Here is a 13,989-nt window from a genome sequence, read left to right on the forward strand (position 1 = left end):
GAAGACTCCCTCCATTAAACTTGTTCAAAAATAATTCTGCTTCACATTCTACTAATTAGAGTCTCATCTGGGTCAAAAAGTTTTTTTAAATAAAATACAAATTTGCATTGTTCCTCATTCATGCCTTAATCAATTGTAATACCTTTCTGAGGGTTTTGTAGCTTTGATAAAAATGTGCTGTCTGGTTTGAGTGGAAAACATGGTGAGGGCATTTACTTTTTGGGTGGTGGCAAGGGGTAGGGGTGGAAAGGGTATGCAGGGAAGGCAGCTAGAAAGCAGCATATAGGCACTGAAGTTTCAGACTGAGGGAACAGGAGAACCATACAAAAGGTAGGGTGACAATGACAAATTTTGTGTACTTTGCAGTGTTAACAATCTGCATGCCATTGAAACTCTGCTATAGTTCAGAGAAGATTAAACTAGGACTTCTAAGGAAATATTTGAACTTTTTATATTTCAGCTCTCTCCAGGCCAGGAAAATTCACTTCATTTAGGCTTTCCAATTTGGTTTCTCCATATTGTCTATTACCACTAGACTAAACTAACAAACAGGTGACAGTGTCACCTATCTATCCGTGCCGTAACCTACTTTGTGAGGAGAAGCAGGCAAGAGAGAAAAAGAGAGCAAAGAGAAAAAGCAGACACCTCTTTTTATCCCTCATCGCCTCCCTTTTTAGCTTAGTCAGTATGTCTCAATACACCATGACAGGAATTTTTCTCTTCCTGGGATTTGTAACATAATCTCCACAAATATGGAGAATGTAGTTTATTAAACTGAATATTTAATTGCTGGAGAAACATGAAGGACAAGAGTGTTTGGAGTGTGTCAAGGTTGATGAAAGTTTCACTGAAAAATGGCCTTGTATATTGCAGATAATTCATGATAAACATGAACTGGTTTCATTGAGAGGATGTGGATTAGCAGACAGGGTATCCTGATCCAGGAGAACCAGAAGAGCAAGTGCTAATTTGAGTGTTTTCGTAAACTACCTGTGCAAATGTCAAATAATTCACATATTTGATTACAAATAAATTTCAAAAATGATGGAGAGGCAAATGAGGCAGGACAGGAAGACCTTTGATGTCAGTCTGTGGAATTTCTATTTGATAATGTAGGCAAGAGGGAGTCAGTATAGGTTTCTAAATCAGGATGAGGGAGAGTGATGTGATATTATCTGAGGAAGACAGAGGCTTGAGTTAATCCAGCCATGAAAGATAGTATTACCATAGTAAATATAGAAATGTAAAGTATAAAATTAATTAAAGAGGTATTGCAAAGAAAGAAAAATCCTTGTTGAATAAAAAAGTGGATTTGTTGTGCTTCAAGAGGAAGAGAGAAAGGTTTATAAAAAATAATTCTCACAAACTGTGAGTGTGAAAAAGATAAAAGAATGCAATGCCAGTAAGTGGAATGAAGAAATTGAGTAAGGTTCTCTCCTGTTTAAGGTTCTCTGCCTTGTTCTGGCATCAAAGAACAACAAAAGTAATGAGATTATTTGAGCAATGGGTCATAAAGGAACAGAAAGAGGATGATAAATCAGGACTAGAAATGGAAATTTCAGAGTCCTTTGGGAAACAGGGTCTTGAGAGGATAAACTCAGTAATTACTCTACATTCCCTTAGTGCTCAAATTAAGTTTGCGGTGGCTTCTTTGCTCCTGTGGATATACTGATTTATCTCATTTAATTTCATGATGTTTGTTTCCAAAATAGTCTGTAAACTTTTTAGAACATGAAAATGTATTCTGCTTTAGATTTTGTGTAGGTGATATTGCAGATAATGTATAAATAAACCAATTGGGATGGAGAGCTGCTTAGTCAGGTGCTAACTTGAGGTTTTTAATTAGAAATTTATTACTGGAGTCTTAAAGATTAGAATGCGTTCAATGTACAAATTGATTTGTTTTTCGAATTTATTCTTAAACTAGTAAAAACTCTTGACTGTGCTTCTTTTTAAGAAAAATTGTACATGACTTCACTAATTCAACTGTGTAGAAAACGTCGAAATGTGAAGTTATTCACAATCACAAAACAAATTTGTCATTTGACCTGCAGAATCCACTCTTGTTTCTCAGCAGGGTATCCATTTTGCTAACATATGGACCCTTTAATCAGTATCTCCACTGTGCTGGAATACAACTTGTGAAAAAGATGTTGATGTCCCGAGGTAATGAATGGTGAAGCAATCACAGTGGGCGTTTTGTTTTGTTTTGTGTTTTTGTTCACAGCACTGGTCTTATCCTCTTCATTAATTAGCAACATTTAAAATTCTACAAACATCTGTGGCAATGCTAGTCGCTCTCCTTGAAATTATTCGATTTAGAATATACAAGAACATCTTAGAAGTGGAGTGTACTAGCTCTTTAGATAATACATAGAAAAAAAGAAAAGGAGTTACCTGTTTAAATAAGTATTAGTGAATATAGCCTACTTTATAAAGTTTAGGAGTGTTTGTGAAACATTACTAGAATTACTGAAGCAGGGATTTGGATGGCATCTTTAAGGTTGGCATTTGAAACCTAATCTGAAAATTTAATAAAGATAGAGGTTTTTTAGGAAATTTGTGATTGCTATAGCACCATTTTCAGGGCTAACTGAAGACCTTCTATTTTTTATAATTAATTTACATGATCCTCATTTGAAGTAAAAAATAGAATGATGTTATTGATTCATATTCTCCACATAATGATATAATCTCCTTTTTCAAGCTGTGAATTCATCAGTTGAAATCATTAAATTTATTCAAGACTGGAGTTTTTAGCATAATTTTTTCTCAAAAGTCATTACTTGATTTTGTTTTTATATAAAATGTAGAAAACATAAGAAAATAAAGTAATTACTAGAATGGAGTGTAGCACCCCTTTGTGGTACGACTGGTTGGTTGGCTGATCTGGTTTTGGAAACTAATATCATATTCAGGAGAGAGAAATGATTCTGCTGACTCTGAATTCTTGTATATAAAATCATTTTAATGCTGGTAAAATGTACAATAAGTAAATTTGTTATTGAAGACTTTGCCATTTTCCTACCTATTAACCAATAGCTGATCTTTTATCATATTTCATAAAACCACCACAAAACTGGCTATAAATAAAACATTTTTGATGTTTGACATTTTGCTCAGCATTACAAAAGTAAATATTTATAAGCCAGGGTTCATGTTTATTGTATATTTCTATTTCAATTTTATATGTTTATTTTTATTCATATAAATGAATTAGATTAAGTGGGAATATATCTTTTGATCACATAATTTTTTAAAAAATGTATTTTCTATCAAAGGGCTTTATGTACATGACTGTTACATAGGTATATTGTGCAATGAGGAAGATTGGGCTTCCAGCGTTCTCATCACCCAAATAGTGAACATTGAACCCAATAGGTAATTTTTTAACCCTCAACCCCCTGTATGTTCTCCCTTTTTGGAATCCCCAGTGTCTGTTATTTCCATCTTTACATCATATCAATTTTGAGTGTGATCTTCTCTTAACATATAATTTTTGACTCACTGGGCCTCCTTAGAAGAAACAAATAGAACTTACCATAATCAGATTATTTTTTATTTGGTGGAAAATGTTGTGTTTCCAGAGAACAGATATGTTTTGACTTTTCTTATTTTCTGAAGTTTATGGCAAATATAGCAAATAGACCTGGAATTTAGTAGTTCACAACTATTGTTTTTTCTATCACAGGCATGTACATAAGTAAGATTGTGTACACCATTGTGACATTACAAATTAATTTTCACTGTACTAAATAATTCGTTGCTCAATTCATTGCATAAATTAAGAGTTGATATTCTATTTCATTCTATTTCTGTTCACAGATTGAACAAAAAAAAATGTTGTGGGAAAAACAGCATTCACATGAAACCAAAGAATGAACAAGAATGGAATTGAAAGAAATCTACTTTTTAAAAAGTAGTTTAGATAAGTGGTGCCATTTCTTTCATTTCATCAAAATAACAAATTGCAACCATCATTTCTAAATTCAAATGGTAAAGAATAAGTATAATTTTAGCCACAGTCATCAAAGGTTAAACCTTATTTTTAAGAGCAAATTGGATTATATCTTTTCAGGGTGCTACATGAGCTTTGCTACAAAGTATGGCTACTTAGAAAATAAACATTTGTAGTCCAAGAATTAAAGTATTAAGTTTGTCAATGGTCTTTGCTGCATTTATATATTATGTATCATTTCAGAACAATACTTCATATTATAAGGAATGAATTCTCCTCATTTAAAGAAGAAATATTCTCCTCTGAGTGGCATAAAGATCGTGACATTGGGCCAATAAAAAAGGAAATAGAATCCTATCACATTACTTACTTGTATTAGTCTGCTTTCATGCAGCTGATAAAGGTATACCAGAGACTGGGAAATATACAAAGGAAAGAAGTTTAATTGGACTTACAGTTCCATGTGGCTGGAGAAACCTCACAATCATGGCAGAAGGCAGAGAGGAGCAAGTCACATCTTACATGTATGGCAGCAGGCAGAAAGAGGGAGAGCTTGTGGGTACAAGCATTTGGTAAGTACAGCCATTCAAAGTGAGAGAAATTGGCCAGAGCAAGGGGCCACAGTCCCTGTGCTAGTCCAAAATCCAGCAGGGCAGTCAAATCTTAAAAGTTCCAAAATGATCTCCTTTGACTCTATGTCACATGCAGGTCATGCTGATGCAAGAGGTAGGTTCTCATAGTCTTGGGCAGCTCCACCCCTGTGGCTTTGCAGGGTACAGCCTCCATCCCAGCTGACTTAATGGGCTGCTGTTGAGTGTCTGTGGCTTTTCCAGGCATGAGGTGCAAGCTGTCAGTGGATCTACCATTCTGGGGTCCGGAGGATGGTGGCCCTCTTCTCACAGCTTCACTAGGCTGTGCCCCAGTAGAGACTCTGTGTGAGGGCTCCAACCCCTAATTTCCCTTCTGCACTCCCCTAGCAGAGGCTCTAGAGCAAACTTCTACCTGGGCATCCAGGTGTTCCATACATCTTCAGAAGTCTAAGCAGAGGTTCCCAAATCCCAATTCTTAACTTCTGTACACTGGCAGGCTCAACACCATGTGGAAGCTGCCAAGGCTTGAGGTTTTTACCCTCTGAAGCCATGGTTCAAGCTCTATCTACATTGGCCCCCTTCAGCCACAGCTGGAGCAGCAGGAACACAGGACACCAAGTTCCTAGGCTGCATACAGCACAAAGACCCTGGACCTGGCCCATAAAACCACTTTTTCCTCCTAGGCCTCAGGGCCTGTGATGGAAAAGCTGCTGTGAAGAATTCTGATATGCCCTGGAGATATTTTCTCCATTGCCTTGGGGATTAACATTCGGCTCCTTGTTACTTATGAAAATTTTTGTAGCCCACTTGAATTTCTCCTCAGACAATGGGATTTTCTTTTCTATCTCATTGTCAGGCTGCAAATTTTCCAAACTTTTATGCTTTTTTTCCTTATAAAACTAAATGCCTTTAACAGCACCCAAGTCATATTTGGAATGCTTTGCTGCCTAGAAATTTATTCAACCATTTACCCTAAATCATCTCTCTCAAGTTCAATGTTCCACAATCTCTAGGGCAGAGGCAAAACGCTGCCAGTCTCTTTGCTAAAACATAACAAGAGTCACCTTTGCTCCAGTTCCCAACAAGTTCCTCATCTCCATCTGAGAAGACCACCTCAGCCTGGATTTCATTGTGCATATCATTATCAGCATTTTGATCAAAGCCATTTGACAAGTCTCTAGAGACTTCAAAACTTTCCCACTTTTTCCTGTCTTCTGAGCCTTCCAAACTGTTCTAACCTCTGCCTGTTACCCAGTTCCAAAGTTGCTTTCACATTTTCGGATATCTTTTCAGCAGTGCCCCACTCCCAATACAAATTTAATGTTGATAAAGACATACCAGAGACTGGGCAATTTACAAAGGAAAGAAGTTTAATTGGACTTCCAGTTCCATGTGGCTGGGGAAGCCTCACAATCATGGTGGAAGGCAAGAAGAACCAAATCTTGTCTTACGTGAATGGCAGCAGGCAAAGAGAGAGATCTTGTGCAGGTGAACACCTCTTTTTAAAACCGTCAGATCTCATGAGACTCATTCACTATCATGAGACCAGCACAGGAAAGACCTGTCCCCATGATTCAATTACCTCCCACCAGGTCCCTCCAACAACACGTGGGAATTCAAGATGAGATTTGGGTGGGGACACAGCCAAACTATATCATTACTTCTCTAGTGAACAGTAATTATAAATCTGTGGTATCATAAAGGTTGTTATAAATATCTAAGACTACAGTTCAAAATGATGTCAATATGAACATCAATATTGACAATGCAAAGTAAATGACAGCTGACAGAAAATAAGAGAAGCAAAGGAGAGAAGATGAGAGCTCTAATATCCTTTCTTATATTGTGGGGCATTAAGAGAACTATCTAAAGTTTAAAGAAGAAGCAAATATTTATTAAGAATTACATAAGTAACCAATAGAAGAAATACAAATAATATAAAGTTGTCAAGAATTGGAAAGGAAAGGAAAAGAGATGGGAATAGTGCTATTGATTCTATTGATCTAAGTCTATTTTTCATAGCATGGATTCAACAGATTGTGTCAAGAAATAATTATGAAAATGCATTTAGAGCACAGAGGTAATTCTCAAAAGAACTATAACCAGAATTGATTAAAACAGTTTCCTTTGACAAGTGAGGATAGAAGTGTAAACTGATTTTCCTTTTCAATCTGATCTTTATTATATATCATTTTGCAACCTGCATGTATTACTTTGATGAAAATAAAAATAAAATATATAGAAAATAAAAGTAATAACTAACATATATGGGAATAAACTGTATGACAGATGGTTACATTTATGATTTAGTCCTCTCAGTAATAAATACTATGAGTTAGTTACCATTATTATCCTTGTTTTTTGTGTAAGGAAAATAAGCTTAGAGAGAACAGTTAAGAAATGGCATAGTCGGCCGGGCGCGGTGGCTCAAGCCTGTAATCCCAGCACTTTGGGAGGCCGAGACGGGCGGATCACGAGGTCAGGAGATCGAGACCATCCTGGCTAACACGGTGAAACCCCGTCTCTACTAAAAAATACAAAAAACTAGCCGGGCGAGGTGGCGGGCGCCTGTAGTCCCAGCTACTCGGGAGCCTGAGGCAGGAGAATGGCGGGAACCCGGGAGGCGGAGCTTGCAGTGAGCTGAGATCCGGCCACAGCACTCCAGCCTGGGCGACAGAGCGAGACTCCGTCTCAAAAAAAAAAAAAAAAAAAGAAATGGCATAGTCAGGACTTAAAACTCCAAGGCTCAGGACTATTAAGCATTATATCATACTACCTCCCTTCCATTCCTATCATGATGTGTTTGCCAGACCCCTGATTGATCCAGTGTGGTAGATAGAATTTTGAGCCCCTTGACCATAGTCCCTTGTGTTACTCCCATAGATATGCTATGAGTACATGGCGCAGGGGACTTCGAAGGTGTTAAATTACTTTCAGTTGATCTTAAAACAGAGAGGTTTTTTTGTTTTGTTTTGTTTTCTTTTTATCCAAGTGGGCCCAATTCAGTCACATGAGCCATTAAAAACAGAATATGAAGTCAAAAGAGATGCAACAGAAAGGGAAGTCAGAGAGATCTGAGGCATAAGAAAGACTCAACATGTCATTACTGTCTTGCAGATGAAGAAGCTACATGGAGAGCATGAAAAGGAAATACGTTATGTCGACAACTACTAAGCTTAGAAGACCCTGAGCCCCATATGTAAACCGCAGCTCTGGCCTATGCCATGATTTCAGCCTTGTGAGACCTAAGTAGAGAATCTAGCCAGGCTGGATCATACTTCTGACTTACAGTGCAACGAGCTAATAAATGAGTGACGTTTTAAACCACTAATGACTAGGTAATTTGTTATGGCACTGATAGAATGTTTTTTTTTTGTTTTGTTTTTTTTTTTGAGACGGAGTCTCGCTCTGTCACCCAGGCTGGAGTGCAGTGGCCGGATCTCAGCTCACTGCAAGCTCCACCTCTCGGGTTTACGCCATTCTCCTGCCTCAGCCTCCCGAGTAGCTGGGACTACAGGCGCCCGCCACCTCGCCCGGCTAAGTTTTCGTATTTTTTAGTAGAGACGGGGTTTCACCGTGTCAGCCAGGATGGTCTCGATCTCCTGACCTCGTGATCCGCCCGTCTCGGCCTCCCAAAGTGCTGGGATTACAGGCTTGAGCCACCGCGCCCGGCCTGATAGAATGTTAATATAGCTAATTATCTTTTATTATAACTTCAAATTACAAGAAATATGTAATTAGATATTATACATTTGTTTCAGCCTTTTCGCTCTTCAGTTGTTTACTTTTATGCTCACCAAACTTTTAAGCAGCAGGCCAAACTGATAAGTTTACAGCACTTGGTTTTTTTTTCTTTTTTTTTACTTTATATTGTTCTTAGATTCTTGTCCACTGAACCATGTACGAATTCTCAATCCCTTTAAGGGTTCTATAAAACAAAATATTCCCTAGTCTTTAGTATTTATTTCATGCTTAACATGTTAGAAACTGTTGGAGGAAGCAGCAGTCATCTCAGGATCTCCTGCCCTCTCTGGAATTGCCCAGTAAGTGTCCTGGGCCTGGAATATTCTCCCATGTGGAACCCAAATGCAGACTTATTCATTGGCCCCAGACTATTCTTCTTTATTAGGAGAAACCCTTTCCCTTTTCTGGATATGCAGTGAGTTTCCTTGTACTGCTTAAACATGGACTGGCCATATGGCCCCTGGCCAGCCCCAATAGTGTATCTGCCTCTTTGAGGGAAGGGAATGGGACTTTTGCCTGCAGCATGAAGACAGGAGTAAAGGAGTGAATGCAGTTCACTGCTGGGGAGGGACCCACTGGCCACAAGAGACCAGTGCATGCTACAGATGCTGAGCCCACTGCATCTCCATTCTGTGAGTAAAGCATTATTCCAACCAGTGCCTTCAGTGTTGGTGTTGAGTCCTCCTTGGCAACTCTGAACCCATAGAAGACGCAGTGAGTTGAGGTCTGCGGTTGGTACTGTTATGATCTTTGAGGTCGTCCAGATGGTGGGAGTCCTCACCTGGGATTGGTAGCTGGATCTTCCTGATTGGCAGAAATTGTTTAATTTTTTTTTTTCATTTGATGAAAGATTAATGATCCTACCTGAAAACCACTTTCCTTGGATAATAGTAATGCCATAAAAGAAAATTTACAAAAGAAATGGAAATGAATTGAACTGAGTTGACAATACAGTAAATTAAGTGCCATTTAAGACAACTAGGTATTTTCAAAATAAAAGTTTAAAAAAATTGAATTATCAAACTATGAAAGAATGGATTTTACACAGGATTATTTTCTTGTTTATTAAATTGACAAATAGAAACTGAATATACTTATGAGATATAACATGATTTTTTAATATATTGTGGAACGGTTCGGTCAAGCTATTTAACATATGCATTACCTCATATACTTATAATGTTTGTGGTGAGAACACTTAAGTCTATTCTCGGCAATTTTTGACTATACAACATATTATTATCATCTGTGTTCAACATGATGTACAACAGAACCCTTGAATTTATTCCTCTTGTCTAACTGAAATTTTGTATTTTCGACTAACAGCTTTCAAATCTCCTCAATTCCTGGCCGACGGTAACCACCGTTTTACTTTCTATTTCTATGAATTACTTTCTACTTTAAACTCTAAGTATGGTTCAGAATGGCACAGTTTCTCTCCACCAAACCTTGGATTGCCACTTTCACCCCAGTAGACCCACCCAGAATTGATTCAGCCCACAGGAGAACAGCCTTGACCCCCTACGACTTTATCTCCACTGCAACCAATCAGCAGCAAGCACCTGATACCCACCCCTTCCTCCAAACTATTTTTGAAAAACTTCTAATCTATGAGCTTTGGATGCCATGATTTAAGTAAGAGCTCCATCTCCCCCATGGCATGGCTGGCCTTGTGTCTATTAAACTCTTTCTCCACTACAATGCCATGGTAATTTGCGTGTGTGTGTGTGTGTGTGTGAGCTTCTTAGATTTGAAAGTAAAGGCTGTTTTCACCACATTTAGGAGCATTTTTAGCAATTATATTTTCAAATACTTTTTCTCCTCAGTTTTCTTTTCTTTCTTTCTTTTTTTTTTTTTTTAATCTCTGGGACTTGAATTACGTCTATCATAGACCACTTGGTATTATGTCATATGCCATAATATTGTGTTTTGTTTGTGTCTACACTATGATTTTCATATTAATAATTTCTACGGATCTGTCTACAAGTTCATTAAACCTCTCCTGTGTAGTCTCTAATCTGCTGTGAATTCTATACAGATTTTTTTAAACTGTGGCATTATCAAAACATATTTCACATGTCATACAATTCACCCATTTAAAGTGTACTATTTAATGTTTTTTTAGAATATTCAGAGTTGTGCAAAAAATACCACAGCAATTTTAGAACAGTTTCATTACCATAAGAAGCATACTAAAGAAAATATTCACAACAGATATATCAGAGACCTAAACTGGAAGAGTTGAGGCAAGATGGCTGAATCCCTCCAATAATTATCCCCTTGCAGGAACACCAAATTAAACAATTTCACATGTAAGAAAGAAATCACCTTCATAACAACCAAAAATCAGGGGAGTAATTACAGTAGCTGTTTTTACCATTATATATCAAGGAAACAAGCATGGCAAAGAGTACGAAAGAAGTCTTGCATTGCCTATACTACCCATTCTGTATCCCCAGCATTGTGGAGTGAAATCTGTGTGCTTGGGGGAGAGAGAGCAAAGTAATTACGGGACTTTGAGTTGGAACTCAATGCTGTCCTGTCACAGTGGAACACAACAAAGGACATAATTTTGTCATTGCCCATGGAGAAAACATTTAAACTAGTCCCAGTCAGAAAGGAATCTTCCACCCTAGTGGTTAAAACCTGAATTGAATTCTGGCTAGCTCCACCACTGGCTAACTAAAGTGCCCTGGTGTCCTGAATAAGTCTGAAAGGCATTCAGACCACAAGGACTGCAGTTCTTGGACAGATCTGGGGACTGTACTGGGCTTAAAGCCAGTGGAATTGGAATGCATGCAATTCAGTGATACATCAGTTGTGGTGGCCAAGAGAGTATTTTGTCACTCATCCCACAACTCTAGGCAGTGCAGCACAGTGAGAGACCCCTTCCTTTTGTGGAAAAAAGGAGGGAAGAGTAAAAAAGACTTCATTTTGCAACTTGAATACCAGCTGGACCAAAGTAAAATAAAGCACAAAGTCGATTCAGATTACAGGCTCCTCCTTCTGGATGGCATTTCTAGACCCACCCTGGGCCAGGAGGGAGCCCGGTACACTGAAAGAAATTATCTAGTCTTGGAAGGATTTACCACCTAACTAAAGAGCCCTTGGACCTTGAATAAAGGTCAGTGATAGACAGACAGTAGTCACTATAGGCCTTGGGTGGGACCCAGTATTATGCTGGCTTCAAGCATGACCCAGCACATTCCCAGCTATGCTGACCGTGAGAGTGTTTGCATCGTCCCTCCCCCAACTCTAGGCAACCCAGCATGGAGAGAGAAACTCCAGATTGGAAGAAAGCAAGGAAAAAGAATGAGACTCTGCCTGATAATTCAGGGAAATCTCCCTGATCTTACCCAAGCCCATCAAGATGGTAACTCTATGAGAATGCAAGAGTTGCAACATTACTGGGCTTGGGCTGCCCCATAGTGCAGACATAGTTGCACTGACCAAAGATTTAGGTAAAAACACCCAAGTGTTGCGGGAAGTCAGGGACCCCGAATGGAGGGACTGGCTAAACCGCGGCAGAAGAACATAAATTGTGAAGATTTCATGGACATTTATTAGTTCCCCAAATTAATACCTTTATAATTTCTTATGCCTGTATTTACTGCAATCTCTGAACATAAATTGTGAAGATTTCATGGACACTTATCACTTCCCCAGTCAATATCCTTGTGATTTCTTATGCCTGTCTTTAATCTCTTAATCCCATCATCTTCTTCTTAAGCTGAGGAGGATGAATGTCGCCTCAGGACCCTGTGATTGTGTCAACTGCACAAATTGTTTGTAGAGCATGTGTGTTTGAACAATATGAAATCTGGGCATCTTAAAAAAAAGAACAAGATAACAGCGATTTTCAGGGAACAAGAGAGGTAACTTTGAACTGGCCGCTGGTGAGCCAGACGGAGCAGAGCTATATTTCTCCTCTTTCATAAGCAAATAGGAGAAATATCTCTGAATTCTTTTTCTGAGCAAGGAATACCCCTGAGAAAGAGAATGTGCCCTGAGAGTAGGCCTATAAACGGCCCCTTTAGAAGCGTGCGGCCTTTTACGGTCAAAGCGGAAGGGATGAAATAAGCCTTTCCTGTGGTGCTCCCAGGCTTATTAGGATGAGGAAAATTCCCGCCTAATAAATTTTGGTCAGACAGGTTGTCTGCTCTCAAACCTTGTTTCCTGATAAGATGTTATCAATGACAACGGGTGCCCAAAACTTCATGAGCAATTTTAATTTCACCTCATCTGGTGGTCCTGTGATCTCGCCCTGCCTCCATTTGCTTTGCGATATTTTATTTCCTTGTGAAGTATGTGATCTCTGTGACCCACACCCTATTCGTGCACTCCCTCCCCTTTTGAAAATCACTAATAAAAACTTGCTGGTTTTACAGCTGGGAGAACATCACGGATCCTGCCGACATGTGATGTCTCTCCCGGACACCCTGCTTTAAATTTCTCTCTCCTGCTCTTTCCCTTTATTTCTCAAACCAGCCAAGACACTTAGGAAATAGAAAGAACCCACATAGCCATCGTAACCATCGGGAGCGGGTTCTCCCGATATCCGAGTCCCTTTGAATACCTAATAAGCCTTCCCAAAAAAGACAGGTATAAATGAGCCTGCTCTCTTGCTTTCTTTCTTGCCATGTGATCTCTGCACACACAGTCTCCCCTTCACCTTCTGCCATGAGTGGAAGCAGCCTGTGACACTCACTAGATGCATATGACCAATCTTGACCTTTTTTCAGACATCAGAATTGTAAGACAAATAAACCTTTTTATTGTTATAAATTACCTGCCCTCTGGTACTCTGTTATAGTAACACAAACAGACCAAGACACATATTAAACCCTTTCCAGTGAGCAGTAACACATGATGATCCAGAATTCATCCCAAGCCTTTTACCTGACAGATGACTACCGTCATTCATGATAGGATCTTTTAATATCAGCAAAAACATACATCCTTTGTTGTATTTAACAGGTATGTAGTATTTCTCTCTAGATTCATTTACTAGTACTCATAAAAATACAATATTTTATAATGTTAAGGATAAGTTAGTACCCCATATTGTAAAAAAAAAAAAAAAAAGTACCAAACTAAAGTCAGTGGTTGTAGGTTTTAATACAAATTTTGCACAAGCAAATAATTTTTTGGAAACATGGTTACCCTTATCCTTTTCTTGGAAATTAGCAATGGAAATTAATATCTTATGGGCTTTGAAAATTCCTATGATTCATCAAAATATGATCAACTTTGTTATAATAAATGCGGATTAGAAAATAAGGTAATTTAATTTCTAATCTTTGATATGCTAGTATCATATTTGCTCTTGACTTACTCTCCACCTACCACACAATATGGTTTCTGCCATTCTTGCAATTTCATGACTCCTCTCAATACTATTGATAACTAAACTGATGATATGGACAATTAGATCATAACACATTTACTAATCCCTTACTGAGTGTATAACAAGATTTAATTTGGGATTCCTTTGATCTCTGGCACTCTTAGCCAACCATTTAGAAATTTTTAAGTCTTAATTCCTAATGAATCCTTGATTTTACTGAAAATATTATCACATTTATGTTTAGGTCTTTGACTTAAGTGGAAGACACAAATATATCTTTTCCATGTTAAACTTTATATATATATATATATATATATATATATATATATATATATATATTTATATATATA

This window comes from Papio anubis, chromosome X (genome assembly GCF_008728515.1).
Source record: "Papio anubis isolate 15944 chromosome X, Panubis1.0, whole genome shotgun sequence".
Taxonomy (NCBI): Eukaryota; Metazoa; Chordata; class Mammalia; order Primates; family Cercopithecidae; genus Papio; species Papio anubis.